At 50.0% G+C, this 18,386-nt stretch overlaps 5 non-coding genes across 5 annotated transcripts; all 5 read left to right on the forward strand.

Annotated features, from left to right (window-relative positions):
- Nucleotides 1-803: 803 nt before the first annotated feature.
- LOC124554200 lies at nt 804-1,003 on the forward strand. The gene has a single exon (XR_006968290.1). It is a non-coding gene; the product is annotated as a U2 spliceosomal RNA (small nuclear RNA).
- A 3,276-nt stretch (nt 1,004-4,279) lies between these two features.
- Nucleotides 4,280-4,479, forward strand: LOC124554205. The gene has a single exon (XR_006968292.1). It is a non-coding gene; the product is annotated as a U2 spliceosomal RNA (small nuclear RNA).
- A 3,273-nt stretch (nt 4,480-7,752) lies between these two features.
- On the forward strand, nt 7,753-7,952 carry LOC124554210. The gene has a single exon (XR_006968295.1). It is a non-coding gene; the product is annotated as a U2 spliceosomal RNA (small nuclear RNA).
- A 3,278-nt stretch (nt 7,953-11,230) lies between these two features.
- LOC124554230 lies at nt 11,231-11,430 on the forward strand. Its single transcript, XR_006968314.1, has one exon. It is a non-coding gene; the product is annotated as a U2 spliceosomal RNA (small nuclear RNA).
- A 5,862-nt stretch (nt 11,431-17,292) lies between these two features.
- LOC124554241 lies at nt 17,293-17,492 on the forward strand. Its single transcript, XR_006968325.1, has one exon. It is a non-coding gene; the product is annotated as a U2 spliceosomal RNA (small nuclear RNA).
- Nucleotides 17,493-18,386: the final 894 nt, after the last annotated feature.

Raw genomic sequence — 18,386 nt, forward strand, 5'->3', positions numbered from 1 at the left:
GGGACTACACTGGACTATGTGCCAATCGACTGGTTCCTTACCCCTGATATTCAGACCAACCCCCGAAAACGACATAACGCAGTGGTGTGGCTCTTGGGCCACACCATTTTCACGATCTATGACTTTTGCCTCACCGATGCTGTCTCTTTCATGGACTACCTTTGGAGCCAGCATCGCCAGGCGGAATGTGACCGGAAATATACCATTACTTTTGCAAGATTTCTTAAAGTTGCAATGGTTCATGGTTATCAAAAGGTGTTCCAGGCTGAGTAAGGCACCTCGTATAAGAATTGCCTGAGTGTACCCCTGGATCTTTGTCACTCGGACTTTCAAACTACTCTTGACTTAACCATACCCCAGGTTTGATATTGGCCTTCTGGGCCTCACTAGAGTAGACTGTTCTATGATACTGATAATACGGAAATTGGTTACATGGAAATTGTGTGAACGTTGTATGAAAAATTATTGGAAAATTGGAAAGCACATAATCTATCTTAGAGGATTATTACTTCGTTAATTCTATGGGCTATGGGATTATCTCGCCAGTTTCGTTTGAGTGTGCTACCGTCGCTGTTTTTTTTTTTTTGCCTTCATTTCTGTCTTTATTTATTTCTTTCTATTTAGTTTTTAACATCATCACTTGCCTCACACCTGCAGAGGGAAGTGTGTTTCTGAGGAGTGTGTCGTCGCCCCCTGAGGCATAGCAGAGTATGCCTCCGCTTTTATTTTCGGTTTATGGCAATAAGTCTTGCTGCTAACAACACCCTGCTTTACGTGCTGCGTCGACACCAGAGAATGGCGGCATTTTTGGAGAGGAAAAGGTAGGCCTATAGGGGAGGTAGGAGGGAAAAAAAGTGTAGTATCTGTTCTTATCAGCTTAATATCTGATACGTCCTGCATTGCACGACCAGAATATTAAACTCATTTTTGGCTTATGACGGAGCTCCACCTCTGTCGCGGGTTGGCTCGGCATTGCAGTACCGTCGGGATCGGCCCACCTAATATTAATTAAAACACAGCCTGAAATGGGTTAACATTCTGCAGTGATCAGATATTCCGCTGGTAGCAAAACTTGTCGTAGTTGTTGATGTGCCCAGTAGTTAGTTGCTTACACACCACGATTTCTTTTAATTAATTTAAGATTATCTTAAGAATTTTTTTTTTTTTTTTTTTTTTTTTTTTTGCGGTTAGCCGGACCGCACTTGCAGCCGCATTACGCTAGGCTGGTAATTTATGGTGGCACAGGACAGTGCCTTCGGATGCCTCGTTAGCGTCTCTTATGGTCCTATCGCAGATAATTTTAATAATATTTTTTGGAGTTATAACCTTAGCTCCTCGCGAACGTCGTCGTCGTCGCCGCCGCACGCACGCAGAATACGTGGTACACACGCACACACACATATACAGTAGGCGGTGGACGATGTAAGCACTCGGCTAGGTGTAGCTCGTGCCAGTATAGCTCGCTCCGGCCTGGCGCTGCTGTGGGGCGGCCTCACGGCTTCTCCACTGGCCTGGCAGCTAGCGGCGTTCAAATGGGAGTCGCAGTTTACTCCTCGACATGGAGGGTGGTACTGGGCTGTTGACGAGTGCTCTCGTATTTTGTCGTTCCCTCCGGCACTTGCTTTTGCGATGTTTTCGACGGTCGCCTGTTGCCATATCGGCCCGCACCACCGTGTGTGACCCCCACATGTGGAGCGTACATGCTGCAAGCATTTAGGCCCTGACACTGCGGTTTTTCATCTCTGGCGGTACTCCGCAAGGATACCGCCCTTCGATTGTGCCATTCCAGCACTAATTGAAGTGCTAGGTTTTCCGGCCTGTTAGGAGACCACTTCTGCAAAATGTGCGAGGAGATTTTTGCTGGTTGCGAGCTACCCGCCGATTTTCTAGCTGTATGTATTGCCCTTAATCCAAAGGTCACAGGCGACTGTTGGGCTAGAGACATACGTCCCATCACCGTTCTTAACACTGTTTATAAGTTGGTGGCACGAAGTGTGGCTTCACGTCTTAAACAGGTAACGAATAAGGTACTTTGTCCCACTCAATCATGTGGCGTTTCGAATCGAACCACCTTCACCACTGCTTCTATATACCGTGATGCTGTCTTACTCACCCACCGCCGACGCTCGTACCCCGGCTGCAATTGATCCCTAGATTTCGCCGGTGCCTTCGATAGGGTGTCCCATCCTTACGTGCTGGCCGTTATGTCGCGGATGGGTTTCGGGGAGCACTTCATAAGAGTCATCCGGCACTTCTTGGATGGAGCAAATTCCACAATCATTGTGAACGGCTGCAGATCACGACCAGTTCCCATCAGATGATCAGTTCGACAAGGGTGTCCCTTGTCAGTGTATTTTATCGCTTTGGACCCCGTGCTGCGTGACATCGGACGGATGGTCGATGGTGTTCCTTTCCCAGGCGTCACCTTCCGCAGTGCGGCATACGCGGATGGTGTAGGTGTGTTTGTAGCAAACGCCAGGGACATCGATTCAGTTCGCCGAGTCCTCCACGTTTATGAACGAGCATCCGGTGCCATTTTAAAATCCAACAAAATGGTGCTAATCCCACTATAACCACGATCATTGACCATCGAGCGCCCATGGTTCCGGAATGTAGGGGATCAACGTACCTTGGGTCTTGAGGTGACTGCCTGTCCGCAGCGCATGTTAACACTCACGTGCAGGCGGATTCTCACGCGCATCAGAGGACTTTGCGTGAGTCACACTGATCGACGACTCGACCTCCATCAACGAATCCAACTGATTAATACTTACATCCTATAACGGGCATGGTATGTAGCACAACTCCTTACGCTACCGAAACAAACCAGCAGAGCCATCTCACAAACAGTATATTGCCTGTTGTGGCGGCATGCACTATTCAAAGTTGATGCACAGACTTGTACACTGCCAAAGGTCGATGGTGGCCTTGGACTCATTGACTTTCCCCACAAATGTGCGGCAATCCTGATTCACCGTATCGCCACTTTGCGTGAGATTGACCCAGGTGGGACAACAGCGGTGCTTTTCGACCGTTATCGCCCACAATCGGCGCGTGAACCAGTATGTTTGACACATATTACATTCCGGATGACGGCAGTCAAGGTCTATTACCTCAATCAAAGTTACGTCCTAACAGTGGCCACCGACAAGGCACGCACATCGAAGCGCCTTTACTAGGCGCTTCGAGAGCCAGCCCACACCACATAAATTGGAGGACAGACGACCGTCGGTCATCTGGCACCAAGCTTGGGCTAATATCAACCACCCAGCCCTCCCCACAGAAGTTTCAGCGCTATGGTATCGCGTTGTAAACAATTTAATACCCACTAATCATCGCTTGGCGGCCATCCGCCTATGGCCCTCGGCTGCTTGCGACCGATGTGGTGACGTAGACACCAGAGAGCATCGTCTCTTATGCCCTCACGTCACAGAAGTGTGGGACCTTGCACGTGTGCTATTAGCGCTGATCGGTGGGACTACACTGGACTATGTGCCAATCGACTGGTTCCTTACCCCTGATATTCAGACCAACCCCCGAAAACGACATAACGCAGTGGTGTGGCTCTTGGGCCACACCATTTTCACGATCTATGACTTTTGCCTCACCGATGCTGTCTCTTTCATGGACTACCTTTGGAGCCAGCATCGCCAGGCGGAATGTGACCGGAAATATACCATTACTTTTGCAAGATTTCTTAAAGTTGCAATGGTTCATGGTTATCAAAAGGTGTTCCAGGCTGAGTAAGGCACCTCGTATAAGAATTGCCTGAGTGTACCCCTGGATCTTTGTCACTCGGACTTTCAAACTACTCTTGACTTAACCATACCCCAGGTTTGATATTGGCCTTCTGGGCCTCACTAGAGTAGACTGTTCTATGATACTGATAATATGGAAATTGGTAACATGGAAATTGTGTGAACGTTGTATGAAAAATTATTGGAAAATTGGAAAGCACATAATCTATCTTAGAGGATTATTACTTCGTTAATTCTATGGGCTATGGGATTATCTCGCCAGTTTCGTTTGAGTGTGCTACCGTCGCTGTTTTTTTTTTTTTTTGCCTTCATTTCTGTCTTTATTTATTTCTTTCTATTTAGTTTTTAACATCATCACTTGCCTCACACCTGCAGAGGGAAGTGTGTTTCTGAGGAGTGTGTCGTCGCCCCCTGAGGCATAGCAGAGTATGCCTCCGCTTTTATTTTCGGTTTATGGCAATAAGTCTTGCTGCTAACAACACCCTGCTTTACGTGCTGCGTCGACACCAGAGAATGGCGGCATTTTTGGAGAGGAAAAGGTAGGCCTATAGGGGAGGTAGGAGGGAAAAAAAGTGTAGTATCTGTTCTTATCAGCTTAATATCTGATACGTCCTGCATTGCACGACCAGAATATTAAACTCATTTTTGGCTTATGACGGAGCTCCACCTCTGTCGCGGGTTGGCTCGGCATTGCAGTACCGTCGGGATCGGCCCACCTAATATTAATTAAAACACAGCCTGAAATGGGTTAACATTCTGCAGTGATCAGATATTCCGCTGGTAGCAAAACTTGTCGTAGTTGTTGATGTGCCCAGTAGTTAGTTGCTTACACACCACGATTTCTTTTAATTAATTTAAGATTATCTTAAGAATTTTTTTTTTTTTTTTTTTTTTTTTTTGCGGTTAGCCGGACCGCACTTGCAGCCGCATTACGCTAGGCTGGTAATTTATGGTGGCACAGGACAGTGCCTTCGGATGCCTCGTTAGCGTCTCTTATGGTCCTATCGCAGATAATTTTAATAATATTTTTTGGAGTTATAACCTTAGCTCCTCGCGAACGTCGTCGTCGTCGCCGCCGCACGCACGCAGAATACGTGGTACACACGCACACACACATATACAGTAGGCGGTGGACGATGTAAGCACTCGGCTAGGTGTAGCTCGTGCCAGTATAGCTCGCTCCGGCCTGGCGCTGCTGTGGGGCGGCCTCACGGCTTCTCCACTGGCCTGGCAGCTAGCGGCGTTCAAATGGGAGTCGCAGTTTACTCCTCGAAATGGAGGGTGGTACTGGGCTGTTGACGAGTGCTCTCGTATTTTGTCGTTCCCTCCGGCACTTGCTTTTGCGATGTTTTCGACGGTCGCCTGTTGCCATATCGGCCCGCACCACCGTGTGTGACCCCCACATGTGGAGCGTACATGCTGCAAGCATTTAGGCCCTGACACTGCGGTTTTTCATCTCTGGCGGTACTCCGCAAGGATACCGCCCTTCGATTGTGCCATTCCAGCACTAATTGAAGTGCTAGGTTTTCCGGCCTGTTAGGAGACCACTTCTGCAAAATGTGCGAAGAGATTTTTGCTGGTTGCGAGCTACCCGCCGATTTTCTAGCTGTATGTATTGCCCTTAATCCAAAGGTCACAGGCGACTGTTGGGCTAGAGACATACGTCCCATCACCGTTCTTAACACTGTTTATAAGTTGGTGGCACGAAGTGTGGCTTCACGTCTTAAACAGGTAACGAATAAGGTACTTTGTCCCACTCAATCATGTGGCGTTTCGAATCGAACCACCTTCACCACTGCTTCTATATACCGTGATGCTGTCTTACTCACCCACCGCCGACGCTCGTACCCCGGCTGCAATTGATCCCTAGATTTCGCCGGTGCCTTCGATAGGGTGTCCCATCCTTACGTGCTGGCCGTTATGTCGCGGATGGGTTTCGGGGAGCACTTCATAAGAGTCATCCGGCACTTCTTGGATGGAGCAAATTCCACAATCATTGTGAACGGCTGCAGATCACGACCAGTTCCCATCAGATGATCAGTTCGACAAGGGTGTCCCTTGTCAGTGTATTTTATCGCTTTGGACCCCGTGCTGCGTGACATCGGACGGATGGTCGATGGTGTTCCTTTCCCAGGCGTCACCTTCCGCAGTGCGGCATACGCGGATGGTGTAGGTGTGTTTGTAGCAAACGCCAGGGACATCGATTCAGTTCGCCGAGTCCTCCACGTTTATGAACGAGCATCCGGTGCCATTTTAAAATCCAACAAAATGGTGCTAATCCCACTAGGACCACGATCATTGACCATCGAGCGCCCATGGTTCCGGAATGTAGGGGATCAACGTACCTTGGGTCTTGAGGTGACTGCCTGTCCGCAGCGCATGTTAACACTCACGTGCAGGCGGATTCTCACGCGCATCAGAGGACTTTGCGTGAGTCACACTGATCGACGACTCGACCTCCATCAACGAATCCAACTGATTAATACTTACATCCTATAACGGGCATGGTATGTAGCACAACTCCTTACGCTACCGAAACAAACCAGCAGAGCCATCTCACAAACAGTATATTGCCTGTTGTGGCGGCATGCACTATTCAAAGTTGATGCACAGACTTGTACACTGCCAAAGGTCGATGGTGGCCTTGGACTCATTGACTTTCCCCACAAATGTGCGGCAATCCTGATTCACCGTATCGCCACTTTGCGTGAGATTGACCCAGGTGGGACAACAGCGGTGCTTTTCGACCGTTATCGCCCACAATCGGCGCGTGAACCAGTATGTTTGACACATATTACATTCCGGATGACGGCAGTCAAGGTCTATTACCTCAATCAAAGTTACGTCCTAACAGTGGCCACCGACAAGGCACGCACATCGAAGCGCCTTTACTAGGCGCTTCGAGAGCCAGCCCACACCACATAAATTGGAGGACAGACGACCGTCGGTCATCTGGCACCAAGCTTGGGCTAATATCAACCACCCAGCCCTCCCCACAGAAGTTTCAGCGCTATGGTATCGCGTTGTAAACAATTTAATACCCACTAATCATCGCTTGGCGGCCATCCGCCTATGGCCCTCGGCTGCTTGCGACCGATGTGGTGACGTAGACACCAGAGAGCATCGTCTCTTATGCCCTCACGTCACAGAAGTGTGGGACCTTGCACGTGTGCTATTAGCGCTGATCGGTGGGACTACACTGGACTATGTGCCAATCGACTGGTTCCTTACCCCTGATATTCAGACCAACCCCCGAAAACGACATAACGCAGTGGTGTGGCTCTTGGGCCACACCATTTTCACGATCTATGACTTTTGCCTCACCGATGCTGTCTCTTTCATGGACTACCTTTGGAGCCAGCATCGCCAGGCGGAATGTGACCGGAAATATACCATTACTTTTGCAAGATTTCTTAAAGTTGCAATGGTTCATGGTTATCAAAAGGTGTTCCAGGCTGAGTAAGGCACCTCGTATAAGAATTGCCTGAGTGTACCCCTGGATCTTTGTCACTCGGACTTTCAAACTACTCTTGACTTAACCATACCCCAGGTTTGATATTGGCCTTCTGGGCCTCACTAGAGTAGACTGTTCTATGATACTGATAATATGGAAATTGGTAACATGGAAATTGTGTGAACGTTGTATGAAAAATTATTGGAAAATTGGAAAGCACATAATCTATCTTAGAGGATTATTACTTCGTTAATTCTATGGGCTATGGGATTATCTCGCCAGTTTCGTTTGAGTGTGCTACCGTCGCTGTTTTTTTTTTTTTTGCCTTCATTTCTGTCTTTATTTATTTCTTTCTATTTAGTTTTTAACATCATCACTTGCCTCACACCTGCAGAGGGAAGTGTGTTTCTGAGGAGTGTGTCGTCGCCCCCTGAGGCATAGCAGAGTATGCCTCCGCTTTTATTTTCGGTTTATGGCAATAAGTCTTGCTGCTAACAACACCCTGCTTTACGTGCTGCGTCGACACCAGAGAATGGCGGCATTTTTGGAGAGGAAAAGGTAGGCCTATAGGGGAGGTAGGAGGGAAAAAAAGTGTAGTATCTGTTCTTATCAGCTTAATATCTGATACGTCCTGCATTGCACGACCAGAATATTAAACTCATTTTTGGCTTATGACGGAGCTCCACCTCTGTCGCGGGTTGGCTCGGCATTGCAGTACCGTCGGGATCGGCCCACCTAATATTAATTAAAACACAGCCTGAAATGGGTTAACATTCTGCAGTGATCAGATATTCCGCTGGTAGCAAAACTTGTCGTAGTTGTTGATGTGCCCAGTAGTTAGTTGCTTACACACCACGATTTCTTTTAATTAATTTAAGATTATCTTAAGAATTTTTTTTTTTTTTTTTTTTTTTTTTTTTGCGGTTAGCCGGACCGCACTTGCAGCCGCATTACGCTAGGCTGGTAATTTATGGTGGCACAGGACAGTGCCTTCGGATGCCTCGTTAGCGTCTCTTATGGTCCTATCGCAGATAATTTTAATAATATTTTTTGGAGTTATAACCTTAGCTCCTCGCGAACGTCGTCGTCGTCGCCGCCGCACGCACGCAGAATACGTGGTACACACGCACACACACATATACAGTAGGCGGTGGACGATGTAAGCACTCGGCTAGGTGTAGCTCGTGCCAGTATAGCTCGCTCCGGCCTGGCGCTGCTGTGGGGCGGCCTCACGGCTTCTCCACTGGCCTGGCAGCTAGCGGCGTTCAAATGGGAGTCGCAGTTTACTCCTCGACATGGAGGGTGGTACTGGGCTGTTGACGAGTGCTCTCGTATTTTGTCGTTCCCTCCGGCACTTGCTTTTGCGATGTTTTCGACGGTCGCCTGTTGCCATATCGGCCCGCACCACCGTGTGTGACCCCCACATGTGGAGCGTACATGCTGCAAGCATTTAGGCCCTGACACTGCGGTTTTTCATCTCTGGCGGTACTCCGCAAGGATACCGCCCTTCGATTGTGCCATTCCAGCACTAATTGAAGTGCTAGGTTTTCCGGCCTGTTAGGAGACCACTTCTGCAAAATGTGCGAGGAGATTTTTGCTGGTTGCGAGCTACCCGCCGATTTTCTAGCTGTATGTATTGCCCTTAATCCAAAGGTCACAGGCGACTGTCGGGCTAGAGACATACGTCCCATCACCGTTCTTAACACTGTTTATAAGTTGGTGGCACGAAGTGTGGCTTCACGTCTTAAACAGGTAACGAATAAGGTACTTTGTCCCACTCAATCATGTGGCGTTTCGAATCGAACCACCTTCACCACTGCTTCTATATACCGTGATGCTGTCTTACTCACCCACCGCCGACGCTCGTACCCCGGCTGCAATTGATCCCTAGATTTCGCCGGTGCCTTCGATAGGGTGTCCCATCCTTACGTGCTGGCCGTTATGTCGCGGATGGGTTTCGGGGAGCACTTCCATAAGAGTCATCCGGCACTTCTTGGATGGAGCAAATTCCACAATCATTGTGAACGGCTGCAGATCACGACCAGTTCCCATCAGATGATCAGTTCGACAAGGGTGTCCCTTGTCAGTGTATTTTATCGCTTTGGACCCCGTGCTGCGTGACATCGGACGGATGGTCGATGGTGTTCCTTTCCCAGGCGTCACCTTCCGCAGTGCGGCATACGCGGATGGTGTAGGTGTGTTTGTAGCAAACGCCAGGGACATCGATTCAGTTCGCCGAGTCCTCCACGTTTATGAACGAGCATCCGGTGCCATTTTAAAATCCAACAAAATGGTGCTAATCCCACTAGGACCACGATCATTGACCATCGAGCGCCCATGGTTCCGGATTGTAGGGGATCAACGTACCTTGGGTCTTGAGGTGACTGCCTGTCCGCAGCGCATGTTAACACTCACGTGCAGGCGGATTCTCACGCGCATCAGAGGACTTTGCGTGAGTCACACTGATCGACGACTCGACCTCCATCAACGAATCCAACTGATTAATACTTACATCCTATAACGGGCATGGTATGTAGCACAACTCCTTACGCTACCGAAACAAACCAGCAGAGCCATCTCACAAACAGTATATTGCCTGTTGTGGCGGCATGCACTATTCAAAGTTGATGCACAGACTTGTACACTGCCAAAGGTCGATGGTGGCCTTGGACTCATTGACTTTCCCCACAAATGTGCGGCAATCCTGATTCACCGTATCGCCACTTTGCGTGAGATTGACCCAGGTGGGACAACAGCGGTGCTTTTCGACCGTTATCGCCCACAATCGGCGCGTGAACCAGTATGTTTGACACATATTACATTCCGGATGACGGCAGTCAAGGTCTATTACCTCAATCAAAGTTACGTCCTAACAGTGGCCACCGACAAGGCACGCACATCGAAGCGCCTTTACTAGGCGCTTCGAGAGCCAGCCCACACCACATAAATTGGAGGACAGACGACCGTCGGTCATCTGGCACCAAGCTTGGGCTAATATCAACCACCCAGCCCTCCCCACAGAAGTTTCAGCGCTATGGTATCGCGTTGTAAACAATTTAATACCCACTAATCATCGCTTGGCGGCCATCCGCCTATGGCCCTCGGCTGCTTGCGACCGATGTGGTGACGTAGACACCAGAGAGCATCGTCTCTTATGCCCTCACGTCACAGAAGTGTGGGACCTTGCACGTGTGCTATTAGCGCTGATCGGTGGGACTACACTGGACTATGTGCCAATCGACTGGTTCCTTACCCCTGATATTCAGACCAACCCCCGAAAACGACATAACGCAGTGGTGTGGCTCTTGGGCCACACCATTTTCACGATCTATGACTTTTGCCTCACCGATGCTGTCTCTTTCATGGACTACCTTTGGAGCCAGCATCGCCAGGCGGAATGTGACCGGAAATATACCATTACTTTTGCAAGATTTCTTAAAGTTGCAATGGTTCATGGTTATCAAAAGGTGTTCCAGGCTGAGTAAGGCACCTCGTATAAGAATTGCCTGAGTGTACCCCTGGATCTTTGTCACTCGGACTTTCAAACTACTCTTGACTTAACCATACCCCAGGTTTGATATTGGCCTTCTGGGCCTCACTAGAGTAGACTGTTCTATGATACTGATAATACGGAAATTGGTTACATGGAAATTGTGTGAACGTTGTATGAAAAATTATTGGAAAATTGGAAAGCACATAATCTATCTTAGAGGATTATTACTTCGTTAATTCTATGGGCTATGGGATTATCTCGCCAGTTTCGTTTGAGTGTGCTACCGTCGCTGTTTTTTTTTTTTTTTTGCCTTCATTTCTGTCTTTATTTATTTCTTTCTATTTAGTTTTTAACATCATCACTTGCCTCACACCTGCAGAGGGAAGTGTGTTTCTGAGGAGTGTGTCGTCGCCCCCTGAGGCATAGCAGAGTATGCCTCCGCTTTTATTTTCGGTTTATGGCAATAAGTCTTGCTGCTAACAACACCCTGCTTTACGTGCTGCGTCGACACCAGAGAATGGCGGCATTTTTGGAGAGGAAAAGGTAGGCCTATAGGGGAGGTAGGAGGGAAAAAAAGTGTAGTATCTGTTCTTATCAGCTTAATATCTGATACGTCCTGCATTGCACGACCAGAATATTAAACTCATTTTTGGCTTATGACGGAGCTCCACCTCTGTCGCGGGTTGGCTCGGCATTGCAGTACCGTCGGGATCGGCCCACCTAATATTAATTAAAACACAGCCTGAAATGGGTTAACATTCTGCAGTGATCAGATATTCCGCTGGTAGCAAAACTTGTCGTAGTTGTTGATGTGCCCAGTAGTTAGTTGCTTACACACCACGATTTCTTTTAATTAATTTAAGATTATCTTAAGAATTTTTTTTTTTTTTTTTTTTTTTTTTTTTTTGCGGTTAGCCGGACCGCACTTGCAGCCGCATTACGCTAGGCTGGTAATTTATGGTGGCACAGGACAGTGCCTTCGGATGCCTCGTTAGCGTCTCTTATGGTCCTATCGCAGATAATTTTAATAATATTTTTTGGAGTTATAACCTTAGCTCCTCGCGAACGTCGTCGTCGTCGCCGCCGCACGCACGCAGAATACGTGGTACACACGCACACACACATATACAGTAGGCGGTGGACGATGTAAGCACTCGGCTAGGTGTAGCTCGTGCCAGTATAGCTCGCTCCGGCCTGGCGCTGCTGTGGGGCGGCCTCACGGCTTCTCCACTGGCCTGGCAGCTAGCGGCGTTCAAATGGGAGTCGCAGTTTACTCCTCGACATGGAGGGTGGTACTGGGCTGTTGACGAGTGCTCTCGTATTTTGTCGTTCCCTCCGGCACTTGCTTTTGCGATGTTTTCGACGGTCGCCTGTTGCCATATCGGCCCGCACCACCGTGTGTGACCCCCACATGTGGAGCGTACATGCTGCAAGCATTTAGGCCCTGACACTGCGGTTTTTCATCTCTGGCGGTACTCCGCAAGGATACCGCCCTTCGATTGTGCCATTCCAGCACTAATTGAAGTGCTAGGTTTTCCGGCCTGTTAGGAGACCACTTCTGCAAAATGTGCGAGGAGATTTTTGCTGGTTGCGAGCTACCCGCCGATTTTCTAGCTGTATGTATTGCCCTTAATCCAAAGGTCACAGGCGACTGTTGGGCTAGAGACATACGTCCCATCACCGTTCTTAACACTGTTTATAAGTTGGTGGCACGAAGTGTGGCTTCACGTCTTAAACAGGTAACGAATAAGGTACTTTGTCCCACTCAATCATGTGGCGTTTCGAATCGAACCACCTTCACCACTGCTTCTATATACCGTGATGCTGTCTTACTCACCCACCGCCGACGCTCGTACCCCGGCTGCAATTGATCCCTAGATTTCGCCGGTGCCTTCGATAGGGTGTCCCATCCTTACGTGCTGGCCGTTATGTCGCGGATGGGTTTCGGGGAGCACTTCATAAGAGTCATCCGGCACTTCTTGGATGGAGCAAATTCCACAATCATTGTGAACGGCTGCAGATCACGACCAGTTCCCATCAGATGATCAGTTCGACAAGGGTGTCCCTTGTCAGTGTATTTTATCGCTTTGGACCCCGTGCTGCGTGACATCGGACGGATGGTCGATGGTGTTCCTTTCCCAGGCGTCACCTTCCGCAGTGCGGCATACGCGGATGGTGTAGGTGTGTTTGTAGCAAACGCCAGGGACATCGATTCAGTTCGCCGAGTCCTCCACGTTTATGAACGAGCATCCGGTGCCATTTTAAAATCCAACAAAATGGTGCTAATCCCACTAGGACCACGATCATTGACCATCGAGCGCCCATGGTTCCGGATTGTAGGGGATCAACGTACCTTGGGTCTTGAGGTGACTGCCTGTCCGCAGCGCATGTTAACACTCACGTGCAGGCGGATTCTCACGCGCATCAGAGGACTTTGCGTGAGTCACACTGATCGACGACTCGACCTCCATCAACGAATCCAACTGATTAATACTTACATCCTATAACGGGCATGGTATGTAGCACAACTCCTTACGCTACCGAAACAAACCAGCAGAGCCATCTCACAAACAGTATATTGCCTGTTGTGGCGGCATGCACTATTCAAAGTTGATGCACAGACTTGTACACTGCCAAAGGTCGATGGTGGCCTTGGACTCATTGCCTTTCCCCACAAATGTGCGGCAATCCTGATTCACCGTATCGCCATTTTGCGTGAGATTGACCCAGGTGGGACAACAGCGGTGCTTTTCGACCGTTATCGCCCACAATCGGCGCGTGAACCAGTATGTTTGACACATATTACATTCCGGATGACGGCAGTCAAGGTCTATTACCTCAATCAAAGTTACGTCCTAACAGTGGCCACCGACAAGGCACGCACATCGAAGCGCCTTTACTAGGCGCTTCGAGAGCCAGCCCACACCACATAAATTGGAGGACAGACGACCGTCGGTCATCTGGCACCAAGCTTGGGCTAATATCAACCACCCAGCCCTCCCCACAGAAGTTTCAGCGCTATGGTATCGCGTTGTATTGTCCCCATCGTGAAGCCCGGTGCGGACCCACTGGCGGTGGACAGCTATCGTCCCATTACCCTCACCAACGTTTTGTGCAAATTGCTCGAACGTATGGTGGGGCGGCGTTTGTGTTGGGTCCTTGAGTCGCGCGGTCTCCTCGCTCCATCCCAGGGTGGCTTCCGTCGGGGCCGGTCTGCAGTGGACAATTTGGTGCGGCTGGAATCTGCTGTCCGTACGGCTTTTGCCCGACGTCAGCACCTTGTTGCTGTATTTTTCGATCTGCGGAAGGCGTATGACACCACATGGAGGCATCACATCCTCGCCACGTTGCATGGGTGGGGTCTTCGTGGTCGGCTCCCGGCTTTTCTTCAAAGCTTTTTATTGCGCCGCTCTTTCCGGGTGCAAGTCGGTGCCACCTCTAGTTCCTCTTATATACAGGAAAATGGGGTCCCGCAGGGCTCGGTGTTGAGCGTCTCGTTATTTCTAGTGGCCATTAATGGTCTGGCTGCAGCAGTGGGGTCGTCGGTGTCTCCTTCTTTGTATGCCGACGACTTCTGCATCTCATTTAGCTCCACGACTACGGGAGTCGCCGAACGCAGGTTGCAAGTCGCCGTTCGCAAGGCAGCATCATGGGCTCTGGCTCATGGTTTTCAGTTCTCTGCTGCCAAGACTCGGGTTATGCACTTCTGCAGGCGTCGGACGGTCCACCCTCATCCTGAACTTTACCTCGACGGCCACCTGCTTGACGTGGTGGACACTTGCCGCTTCTTGGGACTCGTGTTTGATGCCCGGCTCACATGGGTTCCTCATGTTACTCAGCTGAAGCAAAAATGCTGGCGGCACCTCAACGCCCTCCGCTGCCTTAGCCACACGTCTTGGGGTGCAGATCGCTGCACGCTACTGCAATTGTACAGAGCCCTTGTGCAGTCCCGGCTTGATTATGGGAGCCTGGCCTATGGGTCTGCGTCACCCTCAGTGTTGAAGTTGTTAGACCCCATACACCACTGTGGGGTCCGGCTTGCAACTGGCGCTTTTCGTACGAGCCCCGTGGATAGTTTACTGGTGGAGGCCGGGGTTCCCCCGCTGCGGTTTCGCCGCCATCGACTGCTCGCCGACTATGCTGTCCACGTGCATTGCTCGCCAGGCCATCCCAATCGTCGCCTGCTTTTCCCTGCCATGGTCCTCCATCTGCCCGAACGGCGACCTAGGTCTGGGCTTTCCGTCGCTGTCCGAGTTCAGTCCCTGCTGTCGGACTTGGGTTCATTCCCTCTTCCGCCCCCCTTCCGGGTCCATGCACCTACGCCTCCCTGGTGTTTGTCCCGGCCGTCCGTCCGTCTGGACTTGGCACAGGGACCCAAGGACTCGGTTCCGCCTGTGGCCCTCCGTCGCCGATTTCTTGCTCTCCTCGCCTCATTTTCGGACTGTGAGACTGTCTACACTGATGGTTCCCTGGTTGATGGTCGCACTGCCTACGCCTTTGCTCACTCTGACCATGTTGAGCAACGCTCCTTGCCGGCTGGCTGCAGTATTTTTACTGCAGAGCTGGTGGCCATCTTGCGCGCTCTTGAGCACATGCGTTTCTGCTCAGGTAGGTCCGTTGTCATCTGCAGTGACTCCCTGAGCAGCCTTCAGGCCATCGACCGCTGCTATCCCTCCTCTCCTCTGGTGTCCTCCATTCAGGAGGCTGTTTCCGCCATTGCCCGTTCTGGTGGTTCAGTGGTCCTGGTTTGGACGCCCGGTCATGTTGGCATCCCAGGGAACGAACGTGTAGACAGGCTGGCCAAAGGGGCGATAGACGCCCCAGCTTTGGATATCGGCCTTACGGCTCGCGACCAGCAGCTGGTGTTGCGCCGTAAGGTACTTGGGGTGTGGGCTGCTGAGTGGCGTGGCATGACAGCCCCGAATAAACTACGGGCTGTCAAGGGGACGACCGATGTGTGGCGTTCCTCCCTGCGGGCTTCTCGCAGGGACTCGGTAGTCCTATGTCGGCTGCGCATCGGCCATACCTACCTGACGCACGGCCATCTGTTGCGTCAGGAGGATCCCCCCTTGTGTCGGTGTGGGTCCCGGCTGACGGTCGGCCACATTTTGCTGGAGTGTCCTCGACTGCGCACACTCCGGCAATCTTTTAATCTCCCGGGCACTTTGGCTTTGGTTTTATCCGACGATGCCTCCATGGCTGATACCGTTTTAAATTTTATCCGTGGTAGTCCGTTTTATGGTTCGATTTAGGGAGGTCCTGCGCCTTTCCCTTTCTGTGTCTATTGTCCTTGTGTCTGTTGCTGTTCTGGTGTGCCGTGAGCTGGTTGACTCTTTCCCATTTTTGATCTCGTGGTCAGTCAACCAGTCTCCGGCCATCTTCCTTTCTTCTGTTTCTTTCTGTTTCTTTCTGTCTGGTGTTCCTATGTCCTGTTCTTGTCTGTAGTGTTTGTTGCTGGATTTGTGTGCTTTTAGCGCCTGGGGGGCCGTCTCCCCCCCCTTTGGTTTTTATCTGCTTCGTCGATTTCCGGCTCGCCTGATTTTGGAATGGGGGACTGATGACCTTCGCTGTTTAGTCCCCCTTAAACATCCAACAACCACCACCACCATGGTATCGCGTTGTAAACAATTTAATACCCACTAATCATCGCTTGGCGGCCATCCGCCTATGGCCCTCGGCTGCTTGCGACCGATGTGGTGACGTAGACACCAGAGAGCATCGTCTCTTATGCCCTCACGTCACAGAAGTGTGGGACCTTGCACGTGTGCTATTAGCGCTGATCGGTGGGACTACACTGGACTATGTGCCAATCGACTGGTTCCTTACCCCTGATATTCAGACCAACCCCCGAAAACGACATAACGCAGTGGTGTGGCTCTTGGGCCACACCATTTTCACGATCTATGACTTTTGCCTCACCGATGCTGTCTCTTTCATGGACTACCTTTGGAGCCAGCATCGCCAGGCGGAATGTGACCGGAAATATACCATTACTTTTGCAAGATTTCTTAAAGTTGCAATGGTTCATGGTTATCAAAAGGTGTTCCAGGCTGAGTAAGGCACCTCGTATAAGAATTGCCTGAGTGTACCCCTGGATCTTTGTCACTCGGACTTTCAAACTACTCTTGACTTAACCATACCCCAGGTTTGATATTGGCCTTCTGGGCCTCACTAGAGTAGACTGTTCTATGATACTGATAATACGGAAATTGGTTACATGGAAATTGTGTGAACGTTGTATGAAAAATTATTGGAAAATTGGAAAGCACATAATCTATCTTAGAGGATTATTACTTCGTTAATTCTATGGGCTATGGGATTATCTCGCCAGTTTCGTTTGAGTGTGCTACCGTCGCTGTTTTTTTTTTTTCCCTTCATTTCTGTCTTTATTTATTTCTTTCTATTTAGTTTTTAACATCATCACTTGCCTCACACCTGCAGAGGGAAGTGTGTTTCTGAGGAGTGTGTCGTCGCCCCCTGAGGCATAGCAGAGTATGCCTCCGCTTTTATTTTCGGTTTATGGCAATAAGTCTTGCTGCTAACAACACCCTGCTTTACGTGCTGCGTCGACACCAGAGAATGGCGGCATTTTTGGAGAGGAAAAGGTAGGCCTATAGGGGAGGTAGGAGGGAAAAAAAGTGTAGTATCTGTTCTTATCAGCTTAATATCTGATACGTCCTGCATTGCACGACCAGAATATTAAACTCATTTTTGGCTTATGACGGAGCTCCACCTCTGTCGCGGGTTGGCTCGGCATTGCAGTACCGTCGGGATCGGCCCACCTAATATTAATTAAAACACAGCCTGAAATGGGTTAACATTCTGCAGTGATCAGATATTCCGCTGGTAGCAAAACTTGTCGTAGTTGTTGATGTGCCCAGTAGTTAGTTGCTTACACACCACGATTTCTTTTAATTAATTTAAGATTATCTTAAGAATTTTTTTTTTTTTTTTTTTTTTTTTTTTTGCGGTTAGCCGGACCGCACTTGCAGCCGCATTACGCTAGGCTGGTAATTTATGGTGGCACAGGACAGTGCCTTCGGATGCCTCGTTAGCGTCTCTTATGGTCCTATCGCAGATAATTTTAATAATATTTTTTGGAGTTATAACCTTAGCTCCTCGCGAACGTCGTCGTCGTCGCCGCCGCACGCACGCAGAATACGTGGTACACACGCACACACACATATACAGTAGGCGGTGGACGATGTAAGCACTCGGCTAGGTGTAGCTCGTGCCAGTATAGCTCGCTCCGGCCTGGCGCTGCTGTGGGGCGGCCTCACGGCTTCTCCACTGGCCTGGCAGCTAGCGGCGTTCAAATGGGAGTCGCAGTTTACTCCTCGACATGGAGGGTGGTACTGGGCTGTTGACGAGTGCTCTCGTATTTTGTCGTTCCCTCCGGCACTTGCTTTTGCGATGTTTTCGACGGTCGCCTGTTGCCATATCGGCCCGCACCACCGTGTGTGACCCCCACATGTGGAGCGTACATGCTGCAAGCATTTAGGCCCTGACACTGCGGTTTTTCATCTCTGGCGGTACTCCGCAAGGATACCGCCCTTCGATTGTGCCATTCCAGCACTAATTGAAGTGCTAGGTTTTCCGGCCTGTTAGGAGACCACTTCTGCAAAATGTGCGAGGAGATTTTTGCTGGTTGCGAGCTACCCGCCGATTTTCTAGCTGTATG

Source organism: Schistocerca americana, chromosome 1 (assembly GCF_021461395.2).
Source record: "Schistocerca americana isolate TAMUIC-IGC-003095 chromosome 1, iqSchAmer2.1, whole genome shotgun sequence".
NCBI classification, from domain to species: Eukaryota; Metazoa; Arthropoda; class Insecta; order Orthoptera; family Acrididae; genus Schistocerca; species Schistocerca americana.